General features: G+C 41.3%; 1 pseudogene; it reads right to left on the reverse strand.

Moving 5' to 3' along the window:
- LOC133628509 (homer protein homolog 1-like) overlaps positions 1-20,484 on the reverse strand; it is a 175,229-nt pseudogene that overhangs the window by 147,855 nt on the left and 6,890 nt on the right.

Below are 20,484 nucleotides of genomic sequence, written 5' to 3' on the forward strand. Positions count from 1 at the left end.
GTGTCACTGGAGGGTGAACCCTGGCAGCACTCCACCGGCCCTCCACTAGTCCCCCCCAAGCCTCGGCTGTGGTGGGGTGCTGGGAGAGCATGGAGGAGGTCAGGCCCCGCTTGTGCCCCTACCCTGCTCCTCTTCCCCCTGGAAGAAGTGTTTTTGGAGGGGGCAGCTGGATCATAGCTGTTGGCAGCAGTGGCGGTATCTGGAGCTGTACGGCCGGGTCACGGTGCAGAGCCCCTGGGTGCTGCCCTGAGGATTGTTTTGGCTGCCGTGGGGATGCCCAGGCACAGCCCTGCCTGCCTCCCCTGGCTGCCAGCCTGGGGCTGTGCAAGGTTTCCCGCCCCCCCTCCCCCCGAGCTGGTCCTGCTCGCCCTGGCATGAGGATAGGACTTGCTGTTGCTGCTGCCCACTCTTCCCCCCACCCCCCAGCAATGCCGTCCCAGCCGCACTGCAGCGGGGAACACAGAGCGCTGGGAAATGTGAAAAGGAGGAAAAAGACGGAACTATATATACAGACGCTATGCGTTCGGAGTAGTACACACTTTTGGAAAAATATGGGATGAAAGAGGATTTGTTAACTCGCAGGGAAAAGAATTGATACACCCGGAATTGATTCAGCGAGTTCTGGGGGCATTAAAAATGCCGAATAAAATAGCAGTTGTACATATAAAGGGACACCAGCGAGGTACAAGTTATCAAGTCAGGGGAAATAATGCCGCCGATACAGAAGCAAAACGAGTGGCAGGCAATTATAATACGATTTTGACTATGCACACAGCAGCCTGCGAGACCTGTCAAAAGGTTAATCGAAATAACATGAGACAAAAACCCCTTGGGGGACGTTCCCCAGCATACAGACCCTTCTCACACATACAAGTGGATTTTACTGAACTACCTAGGGTTGGACTTTACAAATATTTATTAGTAATGGTGGATCATTTAACACATTAATGTTTTAATTCGAGATTGTGTGATTAATGACTATGTTTCGCAATTAGCAGAACACCGTAACAAGCTTTGGGAGCAGGGACTGATTGTGCAACGACCCCTGTTGGACTTAAAAAAAATTCATAATGTCAAGCCTGGAGATTGGATATTGATTAAAGTGTGGAAGGAAGAAACTCTAAGACCCAGCTGGGAGGGATCTTATCTTGTTTTGCTTACAACAGAAACGGCTGTCTGGACTGCTGAGCATGGATGGACTCATGCCAATCGCATTAAAGGCCCAATAACGAGACCCCACTGGAAAGTAATCAGTACTCCAAGTGACACCAAGATAACCCTGAAAAGATAACGTAATGATAGAGACTTTATTTGATTATTTTGCTGCGTTACCTTTTGGTATAAAGTGTATTGTCATTTATATTTGCAATAATTATTTCTTTGTTTATCTATTATATGGAAGCGTACAAAGTGTGCTGAAGGGAATTGCTAAACTCATACAACCACACCATATTGAATATAGAAAATATACTGATGTAAATAATATATATATATATATATATACTCTAGATATAAGAATTAGGTGTAATGATTTAAATTGCAATTGGTATCCATTTGCTTGTTTTAGGTGCAAGGTATGCCAGGATAAATGGTGAATGTGGATACCCTCCAATAGGAGTTTGCACACAGTGTTGGGAAACCACTCCAACGAACCAATCCCCTTTGTAGTTGAAATCCTGACTATAAAGAAAAGTGCTAACTGTGTCTTGCTTTGTCCCATTAAAGCCTGTGTAAATAGGTAAAAGGCCCTGAAACAGCTGTCTCCTGAAGAATTCCCTTGCTGCCGAGAAGATGGTACACCCCGTGGCTCGAAGCAACCGAGTCGACGGGCGAGGCAGAGGAGGAACAAACTGTGGAGAAAAGAACCAAAACAATGGGACGCAAAAGCAACCATGGTTGAACTTCCCTAGGACTGGTAAAATTATACTTAAATTGGTAAAATTGACAAATACCGTTTTTCCTGGTATACTGGTGGTTTTGCTATTGATACTAACTCAAGCAAATGGGAACCCCCATGAGCCAATGCTCTGGAAATTATATAACTTACAGGAAAGTAAGCTTATACAAAATCGAAGCAGTTCGGAAGGAAATTGGAATTTTACTGTATCTTTATTTTCGCTAATACCTTTTGAAGCAATGGGATGTCATCCAACAAACTGTTTAAATTTGGGTTACACCCAAGCGCAATGCAAGGCATGGTACATATGTCCAGCCTCAAACCCTGGAAAAAAGTTATTGTAATTACCCGGGACATTATTATTGTGGTTATTGGGGTTGTGAGACAATAGCTTCAGATTGGAAAACAACAGGAGATAGATATATAGACATCACTTGGGGACCTCCTGGATGTAAGAAACCACAACACAGATATGACAAATGGGCTATCCCGACACCAGGAACTAAATGGGTTAGTTCAGACATCGGAATAACACCATGTCTAAACTTCGGAAAAGGTTAAATCAACGTAAAAAGGATCGTGAGGTGGGCAGATCATGGTATAAAAATTGGTTTAACGTTTCACCCTGGCTAATCACTTTATTGTTTGCCTTAGCAGGACCGCTTATTATGTTGATTCTGGGACTTATATTTGAACCATGCATATTACGCTATATTTTACATTTTATTAAGGAGCGGTTTGACATAGCTAAACTACTCATTCTAACTACGGAGAGCTGAGACAGATTATAAAAGTATACCTACTAATGAAGATGAAGATAACGAAGACTGTTGTGAATGCGATATGCCGCGTGAAAACTATGATTATAATTGTAAGGTATTGTAATTGTAAGGTATTATCTTGTGAGTGTTATGATACATGTTGGGATTGTGGAAAAAGTTTGCCTGCAGTGTCGAAAATGAAAATAGCGTCTAATAAACAATAATAGGATAAAAGAAAAAAAGGGGGGATTGTAAGAAACTATGAATTAGGGTATTGTTTATTAAAATTTATGTTAAGCTCAATGTAAAGGTTAAGCGACAAAAGAAAGGAAAGTACTTATGCGAACAGCTGCAGGACATCACTCATGTGAGATAAGATAACTGCAATTGCCTTCACATACCAGACACCATTTGTGTAAACAGGAGAGATACTGCTCAAGGATGACTACAAGATGTTCTAAGGGACTGGCGAAGAGAAGAAAAACAACTCTATCTAAGTGAGGGATCAATTATAAAACAAAGAAGGAAAACTTCTTACTCAGCAAGCACCGAAAGACAGAAAAAAGACCCCTCACAGTAACTGAAGCATGCGCAGAGCAGTTCTCCTACTTTACGGCCACGGATGCAAAATGTATAAAAAAGGACTGTTTAAACTAATCAGTACGGCAGTTGGCGGAGCGCAGACTCCCCTGTCGTCCAGCGCTGTCTTTGCTCTTATTCTACTTGCCACAATTAATAAAATTATAATTGGCTTATGATCCATTGTGGTCTCAATTTATGACAATCTTGGTGCCGTGACTCGGATAAGGAACGGTGAGCTTCAGTCCTCCGGGGAGGCGCCCCGCGGCAATCCGCGGCCCCGTGACTGACAGCCTACCTCAACCTTACCGACGAACCTAAATTCTAGAATAATGAGCAAAGGGGAAACCGGTAAAATCCCATAAAAATTCTGTGCACGGGAGTCCGGACGAAGACGCAGGGACGCGTAAGTATATTGCGAAAATTGGTTCGCGGGTTATCCGTTCGGGCGGGATTGGGTATCCTGGATTATAACAAATGAGAGGTTCGATATACTGAACCAAGCGAGTGTGGACCCTTAAGTACTGCGTTTCCCATCTCCCGCGAGGGACTGGGCCAGGAACAAGGGGAGCAAGTGAGTGTGTGTTTGTGGATAATCCAGAAGATGGGGGCGAAGGGCAGCAAGCCTTCGACACCCATGGGAAGGGTACCTGCTGTACCTAAGAATACCCCTCTGGCATATATCTTAGACAATTGGAGATATTTCCCTGAAACCCTAGGGAAAGATAAGCAGAAAATAATAGAATACTGTACTAAGATATGGGGAGGGAAGAAGATTTCTGAAAATGTCTTTTGGCTAGTCTGCGGGCCAGAAGAAGATTGGATAAGACAACAATTAAATTTCTGGGTTAATAATAAAAAACCCCTTAACCCGGAAGAAAGTCAGTATGCGGAAGTGTGGCTAAAAAGACCGGGAACTAGACTTTACCCGCTGAGTGAAATAAAAGCTAAACAAAAGAAAAAGAAGGAAGAGTTAGACGAAACCCTTCTAACCCCCCCTTACATTTCCCCTCCTGCTCCCACAGCCTCTCCAGAGGTCCCCAGAGCACCCACTCCCCCACCGGAGTTGGAACGAAAGTCTCCCCCTCCTCCTTTTGGGATCAAACCTTTATACTTGGGATGAAATGCAATCTATCCTTGGTCAATTATTTACTACCAAGGAAAGAGACATGATTAGACGAGCAGGAATGAGATTGTGGGATGCTCAACATGCCCAGGGACCTAAAGCAAATATTAAAATGGCCACTCCAAAGACCTAATTGGGATAATCATGATCCAGTGCATAGAACTCATATGCAGGACCTGAAAACTATAGTAATTCAGGGAATTAGAAAAGCAGTACCCCGTGGCCAGAATATCAATAAAGCATTTAATGAAATGCAAAAGAAAAATGAGAGCCCTACTGAGTGGTTAGAACGACTGAGGAAAGCCCTTCAGCTGTATCTCGGGGTAAATCCTGACGAAGGGCAAGCACTCCTCAAAACTCAGTTTGTAGCAAAATCATGGGGGGATATCAGAAAGAAGATTGAAAAGTTAGAAGACTGGCAAGTGAGAGGGTTGGATGAATTATTGAGGGAAGCCCGGAAAGTCTATGTAAGGCGAGAGGAGGAGAGCAGCAAGCGGCAAGTGAAAATGATGGTAGCAGCGGTCAGAGAGGATCGTAAAAGACAAACTGCTGCTGGAACGAAACAAGGGAATGTAGTAGTAAAGAAGGAACAGAGGTGTTGTTTTTACTGTGGAAAAAAGGGACATGTAAAGAAGAATTGTAGAGAAAGGATCAGGGATGAGGAAATTTTGAAAGCGGAATAGGAGAGTCAGGGGCTCTATATTTTGGGGGACCGGAGTCATCATGAGCCCTTGATAAAATTAAAAATAGGTCCCCATAAACTAGAGTTCACCTTTTTAGTAGACACTGGGGCTGAAAAATCGACTATTAAACAAATACCTGAGGGATGTAAAATTTCCCCCGAAAAAGTACAAGTGATTGGGGCAAAAGGAGAACCATTTAAAGTAAACAAAATCAAAAATGTATTATTTGAAACTGAAAATAAATTCGGAATGGGTGAACTCTTGCTCGTCCCTGAAGCAGAATTTAATCTGCTAGGATGAGATTTAATTGTTGAATTGCAATCAGAAATTAAAGTAAAGAATCAAGAGCTAGTGTCTGCTTATCCTTTGACCGTGGAGGATAAAAAACAAATCAGCCCTGATGTCTGGTACTCTCCGGACACAATTAGTAGACTGGAAATCCCACCGATTAAAGTCCAAATTTCTGAACCCCACATACCTGTGAGGGTAAAGCAATATCCCATATCCCTAGAAGGACGGAGAGGATTAAAACCAGAAATTGATCGGTTATTAGCACAAGGAATCTTAGAGCCTTGTATGTCACCCTTTAACACCCCCATTCTTCCTGTAAAGAAACCTAATGGGAAATATCGGCTCGTACATGATTTAAGGGAAATAAACAAAAGAGCTATCACCCGGTTCCCTGTAGTAGCAAATCCATACACATTGCTAAGCAAGTTAGAACCTCATAACTCCTGGTATAGTGTGATTGATTTAAAGGATGCCTTTTGGGCCTGTCCACTGGCAGAAGAATGCTGTGATTATTTTGCCTTTGAATGGGAAGACATAGAAACAGGCCGTAAACAGCAATTAAGATGTACCGTGCTCCCTTACGGGTTCACTGAGTCCCCTAATTTGTTTGGACAGGCCCTGGAAGAGCTCTTAAAAGAATACCAGGTACAAACGGGAAATGTACTGTTACAATATGTAGATGATCTGCTTATAGCAGGGAATAATAAGGAAGATGTAAGAAAAGAAAGCATTCGATTCCTAAACTTTCTTGCACAAAAGGGAACTAAGCCAAACACCGGTTTTAAACCTACCAGATTTAAAGCGGCCATTCCATTTATTTGTTAACACACATGAAGGAACAGCATTCGGAGTATTAACTCAGGAATGGGTCGGACAAAAGAAACCGGTGGCATACCTATCAAAGCTGTTAGACGCTGTGAGCAGGGGTTGGCCGAGCTGCTTACAAATCATTGTTGCTGCTGCCTTATTACTTGAAGAAACAAATCGTATTACCTTTAATGGAGAAGTTGTCTTATATGCTCCACATAACATCAGAGGAGTGTTGCAATAAAAAGCAGAAAAATGGCTTACAGATAGCCGATTATTAAAGTATGAGGGAATACTTATAGAATCCCCTAAACTATCTTTAAAAACTATTGGGGCAGTTAATCCCGCTGAATTTTTGTACCCAGGAGAAGATAATGAACTGTTACACAATTGTTTTCAAACAATTGAACAGCAGACACATATTAGGCCAGACTTAGAAGAAGAAGAACTATAATATGGAGAAGTATTATTTATAGATGGGTCATCACGAATAGTGGAAGGTAAACGATTGTCCGGATATGCCATCGTTAAGTTGGAAAAAGGAGAGTTTAAGATAATAGAATCAGGCCCCCTGAGTGCCAGCTGGTCGGCTCAAGCCTGTGAGCTATATGCATTGTGGAAAGGGTTAGTGTCACTGGAGGGTGAACCCTGGCAGCACTCCACCGGCCCTCCACTAGTCCCCCCCAAGCCTCGGCTGTGGTGGGGTGCTGGGAGAGCATGGAGGAGGTCAGGCCCCGCTTGTGCCCCTACCCTGCTCCTCTTCCCCCAAAGAGGCAACATTAAGCCATGAGATTGTGAGTATGTATAATTTCGCCCCCAGGTGCCTGCACCAAAGGCAACTCCTGTATTTACAGAAAAAGGGAAAGAAACATTAAGAGAGTTGGGAGACATTGAGACAGAGGGGAGGTGGATTCTTCTAGATGGAAAAGAAATGTTAAATGAACAAGCTATGAGGGAAATAATAGCTATTTTGCATCAAGGAAGTCACTGGGGAATGCAAGCAATGTGTGATTTAGTTTTAAGAAAATATGTATGTGCAGGAATGTATACAGTGGCCAAACAAATTTGTGAATTATGTGGGATTTGTAAGAAATACAAACAAACAAACAAACAAAAAAACCCAAAACACCGGTCCTGAGGAAATAATCCCCAGGAATCTGGCCTAAGGCCCTTTAAACCAAATATATTTATTAAAAGAATTAGATACTGGGGTTGTCATTTTGTCTTTCCTCGGGAAAAAGGGCTTTTGGCCCAAACATCACCTCTCGAGTTTTCAGCCCACACCATCCAGCCTGAAGGGCAGATCCTGATCAAGTCCTGAAAGGAAACCAAACTGCAACCCAAATGGGAAGACCTGTTCCAGGGGTTACTGACCACTGAGACAGCAGTAAGAACGACTGAAAAAGACTGGACTAATTACACCAGACTCAGAGGACCAATGGACTCTCCACTCGAGAATGGACAGTGGCACGTATGTCAGACTACAAACCCCTTGTGTCTTAAACTAAAGAAGCAATAAGAATCCAATGGAAACAAGGACACTCATTAATATTACTAACTGATGAGGTGGTGGTAGCAGAAATTTGATTAATTGTTGAAAATGAGAGGAATCGTAATAATGTTTGTTGGAAATCCAAGGGATAGCATCATGACCACTGGAGTGGGACAAAGTAGTATTCGGTTAAACTATGGATAAATGTAACTGACAGGGAGGCTCCACAAACTATACAGTTTGATGCTTGTCAAATATTGGACTGTGGGAATTTGAATAGTCAAAGACAACTTAGTAACTGTGATAAATATTTGTGTCCAGAGAATAGTAAGCATGCAGAGAGGGTTCCGCCTTGCATTGAATGGAATAGTGTCTGATTCACAACTACTCTTAATGGATGGACTACTCCAGATTCAAAAGGAAAACCTCTGAAAAACAGAATTACTATGATTAAAGGGATAGTAAAGCCTAATTGTAACAATTTAGAATGTAATCCCATAATGCTCACTGTCAAAGAAACTGATTGGCTAGTTAATAGAACCTATGGACTTGGAGCAGATACAAGTGGAACAGATCCTGTTGGCAGGTTCAGAATTGTGGTGTGGAAATCGAAGAAAGAACCAAGCTGAAGGACAGCAACTCCCACTAGGGTACCCAAAATAAAACAATGGGACCCACCAAATGACCCAAACATTGTAACTATAATTGAAGTAAAGAATTTAATGCAAACATTTGAGATTGAAACAGGATATGGAGATGCAAATGCCTGGATTGAATAGGTTAAATATACAGTGCAAAGCCTGAATCACAGTAGTTGCTATGCATGTGCTTCAGGGAGACCCACTGCACAAGTGGTTCCCTTTCCATTAAGATGGAGTAAAGGGCTACAGGGAATGAGATGTATGATTGCTCTATACCAAGAAAAGACTGCATGGGGAAAAGAGAACTGTGAACCTCTCTCACAGCTTGTCTCTCAAGGTGGAGGTGTGGAGGACAGGGTGGAGGAGAGATATCTCAGAGACCTGGAAATGTGTACTGAGTCATTGAATGAGACTGAGGATAAAGCAGGAAATTACCCGGCTGAGAGTATCCCCAGGGCAGATCTGTGGTGATATTGCAGAGGAAGAATCCTGAGGCCTGTGCTCCCTCCAAATTGGAAAGGCACATGTGCCCTCCTTCAATTGGCCATTCCATTTACCCTGACATTTGAAAGAGAATCGTATATTTCAGGAAAAATAATAAAAAGAGGTCTGGATGTGTCATTTGACAGAATCTATATTGATTCAATTGGAGTCCCCAAGGGGGTACATGACAAACATAAAGCACAAAAACAAGTAGCAACAGGATTTGAATAATTTTTATTTTGATGAGTGACAATAAACAAAAATTTGGATTGGATAAATTATATTTATTATAACCAGCAATGATTTATAAATTATACAAGAGATGCAATCAAAGGAATTGCAGAACAACTAGATGCCACTATGGCATGTGAGAACAGAGTAGCTCCAGATATGATATTAGCAGAAAAGGGAGGGATCTGTGTAATGTTAGGGGACAAATGTTATACTTTTAAACCAAACAACACAGCACTGGATGGAACCATAACCAGAACATTACAAGGACTTACTACATTAGCAGAGGAATTGGCTGAGAATTCAGGGATAGATAGCTCCAATTACAGGGTGATTGGAATCATGGTTTGGGAAATGGAAAGAAATGGTAATATCTGTGGTTACCTCTCTGATAGTAGTTGCAGGGATATTAACGTCAATTGGATGCTGTATAATTCCATGTGTTAGGAGGCTTGTACAACGATTAATAGAAAATGCATTATCTAAAGAAATACCCTTAGACCCATCTCCCTACCATGAGAAAATATTCCTTCTCAAGGAACAAAGAAGAAAATTCAGAAGAGTTATTATTAAAAAAAAACCTGTGAAATAATGTTGTCTAACCTGGAAGAGTCATTGCAAAAAGCAACAAATGTATACAAAAATAAAGGGGAATTTGTAAGAAATGTTAATGTTGTTTTTGCAGGAATGGAGCCAAAGATATTAAGACAAAGAATTTCTACCATTATCTGTTTCTTTGTAGTGTTAATTAGATGACTGATGAGTCTTAAATCTTAAGACTGTGGGGGTGTGGGTGATAAGATACAAGAACCAGACAACCCCTGAGGGGATTGTAGACCCCTCGGAAGTTGAAAATCTTGGAGTACCTAATCAATGGGGAAAGAAGGGAGGGACTTTGTGCCTGGATAGGGAATAAAAACCCGAATATTGTACCTATCAGGTGTGCCTATTAGCTAGGACACCCGCTCTTGCAAGAACACTTAATAAAAGTGCTTCACTGCAGAGTCTGACCTGACTTTTTCGCGAGAAAACTTATTTTGTTTCTTATACTCCCACGCAAGATAGTCATCCACAAACTTCTCCAACTTCTGTGTGGAGAACCACAACATGCAGTGTAGTGGTTTTGCCTGGGCCAGGTTTTTTGGTAGTGGGAGGAGCTACAGAGGTGGCTTCTTTAAACAAAAAGCTGCCAGAAGCTTCCCCTGTAGTTGATAGGGCTAGGGCCAGTCAATTCTAAGATGGACCCCGCACCTGACCCAGGCCTGGCAAATTAGTGATGGCGGTAAAACCTCTGTGAAAAACGTATTTGAGAAGGGCAAGAAGTTGCTGAGCAGATGCTAAACTGCAGCAGCAGCAGAAGGGAGTGAGAATGTGAAAACAGCATCTCCGCAGACACCAAGGTCAGTGGAGAAGGAGGGGGAGGAGGTGTTTAGGCCCTGGAAGAAAGATTCCCCTGTGACCTGTGGTGAAGACCATGGTGAGGCAGGCTGTCCCCCTGCAGTCCATGGAGGACCACGGGGGAGCAGAGATCCACTCACAGCCCATGGAGGACCCCATACCACAGTGGGTGGATGTCTGCAGGAGGCTGTATCTCTGTGGGAAGCCTGTGTTGGAGCAGGACCTGGGAGCCTGTGGGAAGAGAGGAGTCCATGCCAGAGAGCAAGTTTGCTGTCAGGACTTGTGATCCTGTAAGGCGCTTATGTTGTAGCAGTCTGTACCTGAAGGACTGTTCTCCCAGGGACCAGCCAGTTCTTGATCCACCTCACTGTCCACTCATTGGAGCCACACTGCTTGAGCTTTCGTATGGGAATGTTATGGGAGACGGTGTCAAAGACCTTCCTGAAATCACGATAGATGACATCCACTGCTCTCCCCTCATCTAGCTAGCCAGTCATGCTATCATAGAAGGTTATCGGGTTAGTCAAGCAGGATTTCCCCTTGGTGAATACTTGTGTAGTCCCCCTGATATCCTTTTTTTCTTCATGTACTTAGAGGTGACATGCAGAATGAGGTGTCCCACCACCTCTTCAAGGTGTAAATTCCTGGGTCCTCCTTGCCCTTTTTGATGACTGGAAGGCATTAGCCTTCCTATAGTCCTCAAGCACCTCACCAGTCCTCCATTATCATTCGGAAATGATGGAGAGCAGCTTAGTAATCACATAAGCAACCTCCCTCAGCACTCATGGGTGCATCTCATCAGGACTCATGGATTTATGGGTGTCCAGCTTGCCTAATAGATCCAGTCCTCCTCAACCAAGGGAAGGTCCTTCTTTCTCCAGACTTTCTCACTATCTTCCAGGGACTGGGATTCCTGAGGGCTGATGTCCTGAGTTTGACTGGGACAGGGATAATTTTCACCACATGCTGTGAGAGACATGGCCAGTCTATTCTACACCATGCTGACTTCATGCTCAGTCATGTATATACTTTTTTCTCCTGATTCTCCACCCCATCTTCTCAAGGTGGAGAGGAGTGAGTCATCAGCTGTATGATTTGGTTGTTGCCAGCTTACTTTAAACCATGATAGTCAGCCTTCAGTAAAGACTGAAGCAAAGAAAGCATTCAGTATCTCTACCTTCTCTGTATCCTCTGTCATCAGGGTATCCACCTCATTCAGCACAAGACACACATTCCCCCTGGTCTTCATTTTGCTGTTGATATATTTGAAGAAGCCATTCTTATTTTCCTTTTCATCCCTTGATGGGTTTAATTCCAAGAGGGCTTTTGTCTTCCTTGTTTCATCCCTGCATACTCTGACAGCATTTCTATACTCTTCCCAAGTGACCAGGCCCTTTTTCCACATTCCATAGACTTCCTTCTTCCATTTTAGTTGTTCCAGAAGCTCCTTTTTCATCCATGCAGGCCTCTTGCCTGTACATGATTTTTTTACTTGTGGGGATATGTGGGAGAGTATTGAGCTGCAGGCAGCTTTAACCTTGAGACACAGTTCTTCCCTTGAAGCACACAGATAAACATCTCTGAGAAAGGAGTGATAAGACAAAAAAAACCTGAGGTATAAAAATAGGATGCAAGCATACCAAAGAAGAAGCAAGAGTGGTGGGTGAACAGTATAGCTTAGCCAATCATTATGTTAGCATAGATATGTGCTTTGAGACTGTTACCCAATTAACATAGAATAAACTGCATGATCAGGAGATAAGGGTATATTAGGGGGAAGCTTTGGCAATAAAGGATCTGCAGCACCATGAACTGAACTTGTCTCTACAAGTGATTCTTGGCTGCTATGACACCTGATGCCCCCGATGTGATCTTGGCAAGCCAGAACATTTACCCCCAGGACTGCAGAAGACGAGCGCTGGTAGTGGAGCCCAGCTGAACAATTTGAAGTGGTGAGGAGAGCCGATAAGCCCTGGCCAGGAAGAAACTGAAGGCACCCGAGGAGCAGGTGAGCAGCTGGGAAAAAAATAGGTGCACAGATCTCTTAAGAAGAGCATTTTATCCTAAATATTATAATGTGTATTTTAGAAAAAAAAGGGGGGGGGGTTCAGTCTGAGGATAATGTCATAAGAGCTTTATTAATTTGGGCAGGAAAACAGAGGGTTCCTTTTGAAGCTATGACAGCATATCAGGTTAATACCCGTGAGGATTTTGGAGACTTATAAAGGAGTCCACACTGCAACTTAAAAGTGATCACTCTGCTGCCACTGTGTCAGCAACCTCCACATTGCTCTTGCCTCCCTCTATTCCTGGGAGAAAAGGCTTACCTGATAAAAGTGTAACAGCTTTTAACTGTTCTTTGTTGCATGATACCATCAAGGACAATGTTAAAAACAAACCAGATGTGCATTCCAAACAGTCTTTGGCTCAGCCCTTACTAATAGACTCCATCCCTACTGTTTCAGAGCAAGTTCTTGCATTGCAACTGACTACTGTAGCAGTCGTGTTGACAGATCCCCAATTTGGGGGGGGGGGGATAGCTCCTCCAATCCTGCTTTGTTGTTAGTTACCATTTTCAAGGTTTTTATACACTTCAAACAAAGAACTACATTTGCCAACAAAAGCATGCATAAAATGTCCATCTCTTAATTTGCCCTTTACCTTGATTGGTTCCTAACTATTATAAAATTTACAATATCATAGTGATTGGTTAAAAAATGATATCAGTCTCTTTGTTTTAGTAACAGCTAAGGTAACCTAACAAATACATATACCAGGGTCTTGTCTTAACAGGTCCTTATCAGGTGTGGTATGTAACTCTTGCAGTTTGGTCCTTATATGATTCAGATGAATACTTACTTATTCATTAGGTGATTGAGCTATTTGCAAGTGCTTAGCTAATTGATTAAACTATTACCAAGTGATTACCAAGTGTTTAACTAGTTATTATGGTGGTGGTAACTAAAATAATCGTGTATCTGCAACAGTAGGAACCTGCAGGAACAAGCTCTTAACGAAGGAGAATTTCTCTGTGAGAATTTGCTCTTAAAATAGAGCAAATAGCTATACACACAGCCAGAAACACAGGAGGGTAAGGGCATAAAGGCCTCATGCAATTTCTTTTTTCAAAGTAAATTCAAAGTATCCATTTTCAAGTAAACTAATTTTAGGCATGACTAATGTAAATATCCCTTTAGTAATTTATTTTCCTGTTAGGCCAGTTATTTTCCAGTTAATGTTTTGAGATATATTTATAAAATCTTCTTTTGCAATATAACTAACTGCAATAAAACCCCAGAACCCACAGTCAATATCATCTTACTTCAACACATTTCACAAGTGAATACTTTAATAGGAGGAAATAAAAATAGTTTGCTGTTTTAACTTCAATTTCTTTTGTGATGATTCTTTTATAAAGTCCTTTACAGTGCATCACCTGAAGTTTCAGTGATACAATAAGAGAAAACACAAAAGATCTTTAGTATAGATTTACTTACGTAACTGCTCACCATCTTTACTCATAGCATATTTTCTGGAGAAAGTCCAAAGAAAGGGATGAGAAGAAATAATCAGCAAATTTTATATTAAAGTAAGCCCCTTTGACACTTTTGCAATGTATATTAAATGCATTCTTATACTTCTTGGAACTTCTAGCTGATTGGTGAGAGGATTCAGGGAAACTGAAGTATTCTGTTAATTTTTAATAAAATGTGTATAATATACGATGAGTAGCACAGACTATGAAGTACTAGGCTTGAGTCAGACAATAAGACTTACTTGAGAGGGTGTACTTGTTAACTCCATCTTTTCTTGGGATTTTTCCTTTGCTAGTTGTGCAGCTTGTTTGAATTCCTGAAATTTTTCCGCAAACTGAAGGTACATATGTTTAAAAAAGAAAGGAAAAAGAGAAAGAGTAGCTGTGAAGTAGCTATATTACATGCAGAACAGAATGCCGTACTTAATATTTTACAAAGTTAAATTCTGTCAATAGAATTTTAATTTTTTTCTCCTTGCTGCCCAGAGGGGTTGTGGAGTCTCCTTCCTTGTAGGTCTTCAAGATCCACCTGGACATGTTCCTATGCGACCTGATCTAGGTGAACCTGCTTCTACAGGGGCTAGATGATCCCTAAAGGTCCCTTCCAACCCCTACCATTCTATGATGCTATGAATAGGGACTAGATTGTCTGACATGAGAAAAAAATTGACTTCACAGATCTCAACTTGATGTTACACTAATTGATATAGTAGCCAAACATTCATTTTTGCTTGCTACTGCTTTTATATAGAACATATATAAGACTGAAATGATTCTGCAAAAGCATTGGAAACTTTACCAATAGCTTCTAAATATTTCCATCAGCAGCATAGAAATAAATTATTTTGCACTGTGTGTACTTCAAAGAGATGAAGGCTACCTTTGTGTGACACAATCTCTTCAACTATTTTCAATTGGAACTTTACTCACTGTCTAAGATCTAAATAAACCTTACTGTCTTTTAACTACTTCTGGTAGACTATTAGCATTTGAGGATGTATTATTTCTCTCCACTGGTCTCCTATATTTCAGTTGTCAGGTTATTTAAAATCATATGTTTCTTTAGTATAGAAGGAGATAAAATATACCATTCCAAAACTCTAATTCAGCATCAAAAAAGGTCTCAGAACAGATGATAAAATTGGCAACAGATCACCAGAACTAGATTATACCCATTTGAGAGTTGTAGATAGACCTCAAAATCTGATGGCTAGCCTATTACTTAAATCAGTTTTAGGAACAGAGGACTGGTAAGTGAGAAAACAGGCTGCTGAGGTTTAGAATGCCTGAAGACATACAAGGCAGTAAATATGATCTCCTGTATCACAGTAGTAGAAACTATTAAAAAAAAAATAATGAACACACAGATAAATACATAACATCCTAAGAAAAACACAAAAAGGTAATGTAGAGGAAATTTTCACAAATTTACTAGAATTCCTTGAGGCAGTCTCTTGATAAAATTCCTAAATAACAAAGTTCTCGTGGTATGAAAGAAAAGGTTCTTTGGAAGATTAATAATTTAAGGAAAAAATGGAAAAAATATGGAGAGACACTACAAGAGAATCTCATAAGTACCTGTGATGGTCCTTTTGGCATTTAGCATATTTTAAGTTATTTGGAATAAATCAGGCCAACCGATTCAAAGGCATAAGCCAGACAGCCATCCTGACAAGGAGTATTCCTTCCCATACAGCAGGATACTATCAAAAGCAGAGATTTATATTCTGGTTGAGAAATTAACCTCAGTTTTCTCTGAATATCATGGGACATTCTGTTCCTCTTACTACAGCAGCAAGAGGAACTAGGCTAGGAAATCCTGATATTCCTATGAAAGGAATATTCTTCAACCTAGAAATCATCTTTTAGGTATCACTGACTTCTGCCTGACACCTGATGGAATAATCATGAGGTGAATTTGTGGTCTGACACATTGAGAAAAGGACTAATGAAGACAAATAAATATTTAATTAATTTTCTTCTGTTTGCATGGGAAGTTGATTAAAGTGGCTTTATTTTTATACTGGATAGTCTTGCTCCACTAATTCTCACAGTCACAATAATCATCCAGAAAGAGATAACTGCTGTTTCACTCTACCCTAGTAATCAGTTTAGGAGGACAAAGACATATGAACCAAAGACAAATAGTCCAAAAGTCAAACACTTGATTTATGCTTTGGAAATCATCTGCTTGTTTAGAGTGACATAGCTAAGCAAACAATGATCTCAGAACGTATTTGATTTGTGTGGCCAGGTTTTGGTAGTACAGGGGCTACAGTGGTGGCTTCTTTAAAAAAGAGCTGCTAGAAGCTTCCTCTGTATTTGATAGGGGACCTGCCACTGACCAAGGCTGAACCAAATAGCAATTGAGGTAATGCCTCTGTGAATAACATATTTGAGAAGGGGAAGAAGTTGCTGCACAGTTGCTAAACTGCAACAGCGGATGAGAGTGACAATGTGAGAACAATATTTCTGCACACACCAAGGTCAGTGGATAAGGAGAGGGAGGAGGTGCCCAGGCACTGGAAGAGAGATTCCCCTGTGAACTGTGGTGAAGACCATGGTAAGGCAGGCTGTCACCCTGCAACCCATGGAGGTCCACAGGGGAGCAGAGATCCACTTGCAGCCCACGAAGGACCCTACGCTGGAGCGAGTGGATGCCAGAGGGAGGCTGTGACTCTGTGGGAAACCTGCATTGGAGCAAGTTCCTGACAGGACCTGAGAACCCATGGAGAGAAGAGCCCATGCCAGAGAGCAGGTTTGTTGGCAAGACTTGTGATCCCATGGGAGACCCTCACTGAAGCAGTTATTTCATGAAGGACTGTTTCCCCCATGGATGAGACCCAAGTTGGGGCAGTTTGTAAAGAGTGGGAAGGACCCACATTGGAGAAGTTCATGGAGGACTATCTCCTGTGGGAGGGACCCCACACTGTAGCAGTGGGAAGTGTGAGGAGTCCTCCCCCTGAGAGGAATCAGCAGCAAAGTGTATCTGTATTGAACTGACTGTAAACCCCATTCCCTGTTCCCCTGCACCACTCGGGAAGGAAAGGAAATAGAAACTCAGGAAGAAGAAGGCTTGGGGGTGGTGTTATAAGGTTTAGTTTTTATTTCTCATTTTCCTAATCTGTTTTGATTGATTCTTAATAAAATAAACCATTTATCCCCAAATTGAGTCTGTTTTGCCCATGTCAGTAATTGCTGAGTGATCTCCCTCTCCTTATTTCGACTTGAGAAACTTTCATTTTATTTCTCTCTCCCCTGTCCAGTTTAGGAGGGAGAGTGATAGAACAACTTGGTGGGCACCTGGCACCCAACCAGAGTTAAATCACCACAGAGAATAACCAGTTTATTAGAAGACATAACATGACTTTTATTATCTCTGCTCTGATTATATGCTTCATTAATTTGTTGATATCAGTCACAGATTAGATTATGTCTTTTTTGTTTGCAGACTGTCATTTGCTCTCTGGAACTTGAAATATTTCATTGGGGCCTAGAGACACTACTGCAAAACAAGAGGACTGTTCACTTAGGGACAAAGTACAGAAAAGAAGTTCCAATATAAATTTTTAAAGTAACTTCTAGAAGCAACCTGTTTCTGAACAATTCCATGAGTACAGTTTATTTGTTAGCACTAATACTAATATCTAGTGGTATCTTAAGTTGTAAATTAGATTCCATGTCTTACACTGCTAGGTGTACCTAAGACCACTCCGGTAAACGTGATTAAAAAGCCAGTGCACAGAAGAGGGAGTTAGTAATCTGAGCAGAGACATAAGACAAGAAAGAGAAAATAGATGTGATTTCTCTGGAGCTGCACAGCAGATCCAGGGTTTTTAATTCAACTTTTCTGATTCCAAGACCAATATGTTTACCAACTCCAGTGACTGAATATACTGTAAAAAAAAGTTTATTTTCCATCGTTCAAATATGTTTGCTAATTTTGCAATGATACAAAAAGTTTCACCTTTATAAACATTAGTAGCAATGATCGGCAATTTTAATTCACATGAAAATCACAATTTTTTAATTAAGATAATATATAAGAGAAACAGTTTACTCAAAAGGTCCTGAAGATTCAGCACCATAAACTTCTAAAAATGTATGTAACTTGGCATTTTTCTCAAAAGATCTGTTTTTTTATGACTGACAGCAATCTGAGTAACTGCTAATCAAATATGTACTTAAGACAAAATATCTACTGTTGCCGCCACTGGCAACACCACCAGGCCGCCCGCACGGATTACTCAGCCCCCCCCGCTGAAGGGACAAGGATCACCACACACTCAGCATTGATGATACTTTATTCCAACTAATTGTTTACACCATGTGCTTATATCTGCTACCACCAGCACCTCCTCTCACTCCACCCCGTGCCCACCTCTTCTGTACCTTCCACCTCTCACGTTACAACCTGGACGCCTACCACAATCTACTGTAGCTTTTCAGATTATTTTTTAACAAAAATATAAAGTTTCAAGACAGGGCATACTGAAAACTCTTAGACATCATTTTGAAGGCAGTGAAAGAATGGGATTGAAACAACTGTAATTAAGAAGGATGTAAGTATCACTTAAGGAGAGCAAGGAAAAAGTGAAGGAAAGCAGGAGGTTGGACTAGATGATCTCTAAAGCTCTCTTCTTACCCCTACCATTCTATGATTCTATGAAAGGACAGATGAAAACAATCAAAATATTTTCACTGACAGGGACAACCTAGTGTTGAAAGACAGGCAAGCAAAGGCTATTCATGACTGCAGCATGATATATTGTCTCCAAAGAAGCATTCCATGATTAAGAAAAGCAAACTAGTATATGAAAGGTAAACTAAATTAGGATTTATGCTAAATCCTTTGAAATAATAACAAAAGCTATTACCATGTTGGTAAACAAGTGCTTCCAGGACATACACACTAATTTAAAACTAGAGTTTTTAAGTTCACTGAAACAATTATGTGCACAAATGCACATGCGTATGTTCAATATTAATATAATTTAGAATTTCCTGAATTTGTATTGCTTTGTAGAAAGGAAAGCTATCAGATTATGAAAGGAAGAAATCTTACAAGTGTTTCACACTGTCTAAATAAAGCAGCTGTACTGGTTCTCTCTTTAATGGTTTTCCGAGAAGCCCATGCTTATCCTTGGAGAGTGTCAATTACTTTTTCAAATGGGCCTGTGTGGGAACATGCAAGGAGGATGGAAAATATGCTCAAATGACCTTGACCTGACATATCTATCAATGATGCTAATTGTTCCTTAGCCCTGTGTGCTTTGCAAGTCGAACATCCTTGTTTAGATAACACAGGCCTGTAACAGACTCAGAGGCACCTATCAGACATTCCTAGAGATTCCTGTCTTGCTGTGGGAAGCACCATGGAAAATTACACCTAAAAAACTATCCCTGATTTATAGGAGAAAAGCAGCAGGTTCAAATCATAGAATCATAAAATGGTAAGGGTTAGAAGGGACCTCTTAAGATCATCTAGTCCAACCCCCCTGCCAAAGCAGATCCACCAAGATCAGGTCAGATAGGAAGGCGTCCAGAGAAGGAGACTCCAAAACCTCCTTGGGCAGTCTGTTCCAGTGCTCTGTCATCCTCACAGTAAAATACTTTTTTCTTATGTTTAAATGGAACTTTTTGTGTTCCAGCTTCATCCCATTACCCCTTGTCCTGTCACTGGATACAATAGAAAAAAAGTGATGCCCCAACCTCCTGACATCCACCATTTAGATATTTGTAAATATTATGGTTCAGTCTTTGCTTTTCTGCTCTGCTGCTATCAGGACTGAGCTCTGGCGGTGCTACATCCCCGGTTACGTGCCTCTGCCCAGGTGCAGTTTTGGAGAGCCCCTGGATTGTGAGGTAACAAGAATAAATTTGCTCTTGGCATTTCATCCATGATTTTGTGTTTATTCCTGTGTCCTGCCTGTATTGGTTCACACATTTGGCATAGTTGACAGGATCCGGGAACAGCCATGCCATGGTTTGGAAAAAAGTTGGGGACTGGGGAGGCTGGGATGGCGACTCCCTATATTCTGGAGTGTCCCAATACTGAGAACTGGACTCCTGTGGCTTTTTTCCTGGCTAAATTTTCTGCACCAGAAGCATGGCCTGAAAGAGAAGATGGGGCTGTGGTTACCCCCCCCAGGCAATTGAAATGGCTATGCACAAGATGCTATGGAAAGCAGCATGGGATTCTTCTTGCAAATTAGCGGGGAGATTGTGATGGTTGTTAGCTATCAGTCTTAGAGCTCTTCATCATGAAGTTGTTGCATTATAGAGTAAAATGAGAGAATTGGAAAAGGAGATTGGGAATTTGCAAGATGCAAAGATGTTCATGCAAGAAGTGATTACTGTTTAAGCAGAGCATTGCTATGAGTTGCAAGTTAATGCAGAGCAGTTGGTAGTGTGTATTGCTAATATGCAGAGACGAATATGGATAAAGTAAGGTTTCAGTTTCCCAAGTTTGTGCCCTCACTGCAAAACAGTCATGGGATCCTGAGGAACAAGATGGAAATATTCAGAATGAATCCTTAGACTCAAAGATGGACCCGCAG

This window comes from Colius striatus, chromosome W, assembly GCF_028858725.1.
Source record: "Colius striatus isolate bColStr4 chromosome W, bColStr4.1.hap1, whole genome shotgun sequence".
In the NCBI taxonomy this organism is placed as follows: Eukaryota; Metazoa; Chordata; class Aves; order Coliiformes; family Coliidae; genus Colius; species Colius striatus.